Source organism: Canis lupus, chromosome 21, assembly GCF_048164855.1.
Source record: "Canis lupus baileyi chromosome 21, mCanLup2.hap1, whole genome shotgun sequence".
NCBI classification, from domain to species: domain Eukaryota; kingdom Metazoa; phylum Chordata; class Mammalia; order Carnivora; family Canidae; genus Canis; species Canis lupus.
The window spans coordinates 52,444,016-52,452,154 of NC_132858.1; positions in this window are offsets into that span (position 1 = coordinate 52,444,016).

An 8,139-nucleotide genomic window follows, 5' to 3' on the forward strand; every position below is an offset into this window, starting at 1 on the left:
TTTGAACCAGTTTATAGGTGAATTGGATTCTTCTCTCTCTACCCAACTTACCAGAATTTCTTAGTGTATTTCTCTTACTAATGAGTAATTTGGAAGCTAGTGTACGAATATATAGCAACAGGAAGATATAGTCAAGGGAGACAGGAGGAAGTTAGAGTCAGAAAGTCATTCTAGTTAGAGAAGAAACATAAACATACTTTTATTGTACTTCTTACATCCAAATTCTTGAGAGATACAAAGTGAGAGGTGAAAACTTTGACTGAATATATCAAGGAAGTATTTAAAATTTTTTTTAAATTTTTATTTATTTATGATAGTCACAGAGAGAGAGAGAGAGGCAGAGACACAGGCAGAGGGAGAAGCAGGCTCCATGCACTGGGAGCCCGACGTGGGATTCGATCCCGGGTCTCCAGGATCGCGCCCTGGGCCAAAGGCAGGCGCCAAACTGCTGCGCCACCCAGGGATCCCATATCAAGGAAATATTGATAATAAAACTGGAAGAGTTGAGGGCATTTTTCATTGTTTTATTAAGGAAGTGAATTTTATTTTATTTATTTATTTTTTTTAAAGATTTTATTTATTTATTCATGATAGTCACAGAGAGAGAGAGAGGCAGAGACACAGGCAGAGGGAGAAGCAGGCTCCATGCACCGGGAGCCCGACGTGGGATTCGATCCCGGGTCTCCGGGATCGTGCCCTGGGCCAAAGGCAGGCGCCAAACCGCTGCGCCACCCAGGGATCCCAAGGAAGTGAATTTTAACAATTGATTATTTTTTCTTTGTGATTAGAGGTCTCAGACTTGAGGCATCTACGATGCTCTCAGAAACAAGTGCTATACTGGGTGCCTGGGACATAAACATTTATATTACAGTTCACACTTGACTATGGTCCAAGAGAACGTAGTGAAAACCTTAAAATTTTATACCACCAGGTCAAGAGTGGAAGTAGGGATTTACATAGAACATTTTTTTTTTTAAAGTATCGCCAATTTTGGCATAATCTCTCATGTCTTATAGCTCCTGGACCCTGATTCTATAGACATGCATAAGAGAGGGCACTCCCACAGTGGAAGTACCAACAGAAACTATGCTTAGTCTCAAAATGGCATTAAACCTCTTAGCAAATGACTGTCAGAACACTCAATCTCATTTACAAAATTGTTTGAATTTAGACATTATTATTATTATTTTTTTTAGATTTCATTTATTAATTCATGAGAGACACACAGAGATGGGTAGAGACACAGGCAGAGGGAGGAGCAGGCTCCCTGTGGGGAACTCTGGGATCAGTGAGTTGAAGGCAGATGCTCAACTGCTGAGCCATCCAGGCCTCCCAAATTTTGACTTTTTAAGATTGAATTCTTATAGTGTCTTTATATCTGCTGGCAAAGGAAACTCTAGTTTTCTGTTGTTCCGTGTGATTAATTACAACCCATTGGTTGTCCAACACAGAACTTCTTATTATTAAAAAAAGAAAGAAAGAAAGAAAGAAAGAAAGAAAGAAAGAAAGAAAGAAAGAAAAAGAAAGAAAGAAAGACAGAAAGGGTGTTGCAAACTCTTTAGCTCATTCTGTGTGTGGTTATGTGTCCCTGTTTTATGTCTTTTAGATATAAATAACTAGTTCTTTCTTTTTGTATTCTCTGTGTCTGTACAATATTAGCGACCTGTGGATTTATTTTGCCTTTAATCATCTACTTCTTCTTGGCCTCTGTCTTAAAGAAAAATCTATATGCCACCTCTGACTAAATTTTGTTTTAGGAATTCAGGCAATTCTTTTTAAATCATACTAAGTATGCTCTTACAGGCTTAGCTGGCATGAAGAGGCATTAAGATTGCTGTAAGACCAGTCTCTTCAAGATCCCTGCAGGCCAGGCACTGAGACATAACATAATCAAAGGTAGAATGGTAACTTCTCAGGAATAAAAGGGATAGCACAATTCTATAGATCCGTTCCTCTTCTTTTCTTGTTCTGCCTTCAGGCAAACTGGACTGCCCTGAACCACCCTATGTGCCGAAATAAACAGATAAGTCTATCACTTTAAATTCCCTCTTACTTGATGACATAATACAGCTGTCGTTGTAGGAGCTGTCCTCTCTAACTATATGGACCTTGACTGATCACTGGGTGCAAGCACTGATATATCATCTTTAGAACACTATGAATTCAATAATATTAGGTGTGCTTTATCGATTGGTGATAGGAGACATAATTACCAAGTTCAAATCTCTTTGCTTAATTGCGATATATCAATGAATGGTCTCTGAGATGCATCTATACCTTTGATTTTTCTCTCTTGATCTCTTTTTTTATTTTCCCACTATACACACATGCACACACACAACAAAATTCATGTATCGTTCTGCATTTGGATATACAGTATTATCCAAAGAGGATCTCTTTGAAATGCCTCATAAGAATGTCAAACTCACATACCTGAAATCAAAGTATCAGGATTCTTACTTATTCTTCACACTTGTGGTTAAGCCCATCAAATCAGAAATCAGATTCATAACCCCTGTAGTATGTATGTGCAGAGCACAAAAACTTATACTTTCTTAAGAGTGTGGATATGATTTATCATTAAAAACCAAGATACTGAAAAAAAACAAAAACAAAACAAAACAAAAAAAAAAAAAACAAGATACTTTTGATTGAAAGGGGACACAAATTGGCCAGGTGTAAGCAAGGTCAACCGAGACTGTCCCCAACAAACTTTTGTCTATTAAACTCTTCCAACTCAGATCTACAGATTTATTTGTAACATCAACACAGCTCACCCTCACACCAATAGCTATTTAAACTTTACATGGCCTAAAATTAGGTATTTTATTTTTTTCCCCTTTTCCTCTCCACATCATTCTTTTTCCCAGTTAACTTCTACTCATCCTAAAAGTTTCAGGATTTTTTTTTTTCCTAAACTTTCTGCAGCTAAAACTTCCTCATGTCTTTTATGTATTGACATAGAAATTTGTGCTTGCCTTTATAGTAAAACTTGTCAATCTGCCCTGAATTCTCTTTCTTCTAGCTATCTTCCCACAGATCTTTAATTTCCTTGGTGCCTTAGTCCCCATCATATCTCTAGGGCTTAGCAAAATACTTGGATCAATATGGACTTTCAATAAATAGGTTAGGGACACTAAACAAATGTGGTATTGACTGCAAGCAGGATGATACAATTGCCCAGATCCTTAAACTCCCTTTACGACCTAAATTTTACTTCTCTGCTGGACTTACTACGGTCTTGTCCCAGGCTGGCTTTTGTGTCTCCACGGCCCCTATCAATGGTAATGCATTGTTCTTTTACTCTTTCTGGTAAAAAAACAAAACAAAACAAAACAAAAAAAACAAATAAAAAAAAAACAAAAACAAAAAACGAAATACTCTTTCAGCTGTATTATGCCATATGTCATCAAGTAACCCCTTATCCTGAGGGCTTGCATTCACGCTGAAGCTAAATGAAAGATGCATTTATTACGCATGACAAAAACACACAAATGTGATTACAATATTTAAAACTACACTTTAACTAAAAATTGCAAACCATGGAAGTCTTTTTGTAGTATCTTCCTTCTCCAAAATATCTTTAACTCACTGCAGCTTTTGGAAATCTTGTTTTACCTAAAGAGACATTTTTCAAAATTCCCAACGTCATGAGAAATATGAAAATACTGAGACTATCCCAGGTTGGAGGCATCTAGAGAGATTATGACTTACTGCAACGAGGTACATTGGATTGGATCCTGAAAGAGAAAAGACACTGATGGAAACACTGACCAAATCAAAACAAGTCAGTAGCTAAGTTGAAGATGTTACACTAGCATTACTCTCTCAATTTTGATAAACATCCAGTGGTTCTGAAAGATAGTAACATTACAGGGTGCTGAGTTAAAGATAAGTAGGAATTCTCTAAATCTCAAATTATTTGAGAAAAAAAAGTTTAAAAATATTGGGATACCATTTTTGCTTCAAAGTTATGGACTGCCTCCACAGGCCAAATTACAGAGCTGGACACTGGACACGCTGTGCTGGATTAAGAGAGTGGAAGCCTTCTTAGTGGCCTAGGTCAGAAGACAGTGGGAATGTTCACGGGCGTTCACATGTGAGGCAGAGTTAGTGTAACAACAGATCCATCATCAAGAAGCAAAACAAGGGACACTCATACCCAACCAGGCGAATAGTTGGGAAAAAAACGGACCCCAAACCTCAAAAACATGTTTTCAGATCTGCAATAAGAAATAGAATTTCAAAGAAGACCATTTGAAGCCATTTCCCGGGTTAGATTTGCCTACATCAATGTCCCTCTGGGGAGGAATTAAGTTGCAATTCTGGAGGACAAATGCACCACCACTCTGCCTTTCTCTGCAGAGTGTTTTTTTCCTTACTCCCTCTTTGTACATTTTATAAGTTGATCATCTGATACATGTGTCTATTCCAAGGACACTTAACATTGCTCCTGTGTGAATTCTGAAATTACAAAATGCAAAGAAAAATGAACCTTACTGTTGAGCTCTCTGGGGCTGATGATGCTAGGCTGGACCCCTGTCCACATTTACTCATATTTATCAATTAATGGCAATGCAGAATTGCTGTTGAGAATACATGGATAAAGTAAGACAGAAAGACTTGCTTTCAAGAAAAGCAAGGCGATATTCTATAAAAAGACTATTGAGTTAAATTGCACCTTCAAAAATAATATGTTCCAAACATTTTACTATATTACTTTAAATATCCCTCTTTTGAAAGTTTAATAAAATATCTAATTGATTATAGCATAAAACAGTAAGCCTGTGATGTGAGCTATTATCATAATTATTATTTTCCAAAATCAGGAAATGCTGAGGGTTATAATTGCTTAAGTGATTTTTATTACTTTTGCTATTCAATATAATAATTTCACAATCTCTTAGAAAAATATCATATGTTTAACTAGAAACATATTTTAAGTACGTGTGAAAGGAATCATACTTGATATGAACCATTTTTACATTTTTCTAACATGTAATAATGCTATTTTTTAGAACTTGTTTTTCTAGAGAATGATAAATCTAGGATATAAAAATTCTCCAAAGAAAGAAAGAAAGAAAGAAAGAAAGAAAGAAAGAAAGAAAGAAAGAAAGATAGATGTGTGTCTTTCTGAAAAAAAAAAAAAAAATACCAGAAATGTGATTATTTAGGGAATAAGAATACTGAGGTGTGCTCTATTGTCACCAATGGAATGGTTGACTATACTAATAAATACACGCAAAATAGCAACATCTTATCATTTGCGGTAGAAAAATTCAAAATATGACAATCCAATTCTGAGTTAACACCCTAATCAAAAAATAAGGTGAGTTTTTTTTTGCTCTTTTTGTTGATTTCAATGTAATTAACTCTAAAACATTAAATATTTGAATAATATTTGGCCCTTGCAAACATGTAAAATACAAAGAAAACTCCAAATAAATTTTTAGATTTAGATGTTAAATTTTCTTTGTGAAATGTTATTATTCATTCTTTGTCCAGAACTATTAATAATCACTGGGGCCTTATTTTGTCTGTACTGACTTTTTAAAAATTATTTTTATTTTTTTCCTGATCACAACATACCTTATCCCTCTATTTATATTCTTCCTTAATGAGCTAATTTAATTCTGCAGCTTGGACTATCCATTTGCCCTCTGATGAGCTGAAATTTGTTATTACTCTAATGTGTTAATGGACTTCCAGTCTATATTTATATCTGGAATGTGTGTATGTGTATGCATGCTTAGGACACATATTGCTCTATGTAAGAGGCGTGTACATGCCTGTATCAAGAACACACTGTATTGTGTATACACGTATTTCAAAAGCATGTTATCTGTATGCACATATGTATATTCATATATCACAGTTTATTTATACGTGTATATATAGGAATATAGGTATATAACTACCATTTCTCCTCTCTATATGCTCTTTATATATTTCTCCAGTACGCTTATCGTTCTGTCAAATAGGTTACATTTTTTACCACAAATTCATTTGAACATGTTTCCAAATCGATCTATAACAAACTTTACACTTACACAATTCATCTAATCATTTCATCCAAGAATGAAGGATAAGGGCAAAAAGAGAGCTGTTGTTTCTTTAAATCTAATAAGTTGGAAAGACTTAAGTAGATTTGTCCAAAACAATTCTTTTGAATTAAGTAGGAGCAAGTTATCTGTAAAACACTGGGGGGGAAATCTACAATTAATGTGCACTCATATTGTTTGCAAATACCTAAATTCTGGCTTCACCCTAAAGAAAAACAGAGTAGAGAATAATGACCTTTTAGAGTGTGTGTGTGGTGTGTGTAGAATGCCTAGCAGCAGATTCTCGTGCAAAGAAAAACCTGGAGTTCTTGTTAAAAAATTGATGATTACAAAGACATATGCATTAGAAGTTTAAGCGATAGGTTTCTTTTGTGATTCCTCTAAGCACTTTTCAGTCTAACTGGGCAAACCAGTTAGAGCGACAGATAGTGGAATTGTGTATGTTTATGTACATACACCTTATTACACACACACATACACACGCATATTCACACTGTGTGAATATCCATATACTATATATATAATGTATGTGGATACACGCACATGCATTCCAAGCTGCACTGTTCTGAGTAATACTTTATGAAATTTGATTTTTTTTAAGATTTTATTTATTTATTCATGAGAGACATAAAGAGAGAGGCAGAGACACAGGCAAAGGGAGAAGCAGGCTTCATGCAGGGAGCCCAATGCGGGACTCGATCTCTGATCCTGGGATCAGGACTTGAGCCAAAGGTAGACGCTCAACTACTAAGCCACCCGGGCGTCCCTAAATATACATTTCTTTTTTCTTTTTTTTTTTTTTAAGATTTTATTTATTTATTCATGAGAGACATACGGAGAGAGGCAGAGACACAGGCAGAGGCAGAAGCAGGCTCCATGCAGGGAGCCTGATGTGGTGATCCCATGATCCCATGAGGGTTCATGACCTAAGCTGAAGGCAGACGCTCAATCTCTGAGCCACCCAGGTGCCCGCTTTATGAAACTTTAGATGGTCTACGGTAAAGTAGTACTGGACCTCTTCTCATCTGAAAGGAAGCCCTTTATTCTTTGATGCCATAGAGGACAGGGACTGGGGGAGAGGAATGGAGTTTAGTAATAAAATAATTAGGTGTTCAGCTCAAGACAGGTGTCCTGATTCCACTTTTTCCTTCTGTTCATTTATTGGGCCCTTTTCTTTGCCTCGACCATCACAGATTGATGTTAAAGTTAGTATGTGAACTTGAGAAAAAAACCACAAGACCTGAGAGTTAATAGTAGGGAGAAAACAAGTCCTTAGGGTTCACATGTAGGTTACTGCATCAGGTTCTCTCAAATTGCAACCTTCCTACTGACTTTGACCACTTACGTTCCATGTTCTGCATTTTTGTGCCAAAGCCTAAGTTATAAATGTGTCTACTCTTACTGTTTTTCTTCTTTTTCTTTTCTTCTTGGTTAATCATTTGTTTTTGTGACTAAATCCCAAAGCTATACTATCACCTATTTCAGGGCTCATAGCTTTACAGTGTATTTCATCATTTATTAAAATTGAATGGCAAGGCCAAAATAAAAGAATAATTACTAAGTTATACACAATGGAAATTTATAGATTATAATTCTCCTTAATTTAGTAAATTAACGTAAGATTACTTCTCCAACAATCTTGCCAAGGATGAATATCTTGTTTTTGGCAATGGTGTGTATAAATACCATGGATGGATAATAGGTAGAGGCAGAGGTATGCATACAGATATAGATATATAAATTACTCTGAAAAACTAGGACACATTGAATATTTTATATATATTTATTAACAATTTGATTTCTTTATTATATGAGCTATACAGTTACATTTTTACTAATTCCCCTTTCTTTCTTTCTTTCTTTCTTTCTTTCTTTCTTTCTTTCTTTCTTTCTTTCTTTCTTTCTTTCTTTCTTCTTTCTTTCTTCTTTCTTTCTTTCTTTCTTTCTTTCTTTCTTTCTTTCTTTCTTTCTTTCTTTCTTTCATTCTTTCCTTTCTTTCTTTCTTTTTCTTTCTTCTTTCTTTCTTTCTTTCTTTCTTTCTTTCTTTTTCTTTCTTTCTTTCTTCTTCCTTCCTTCC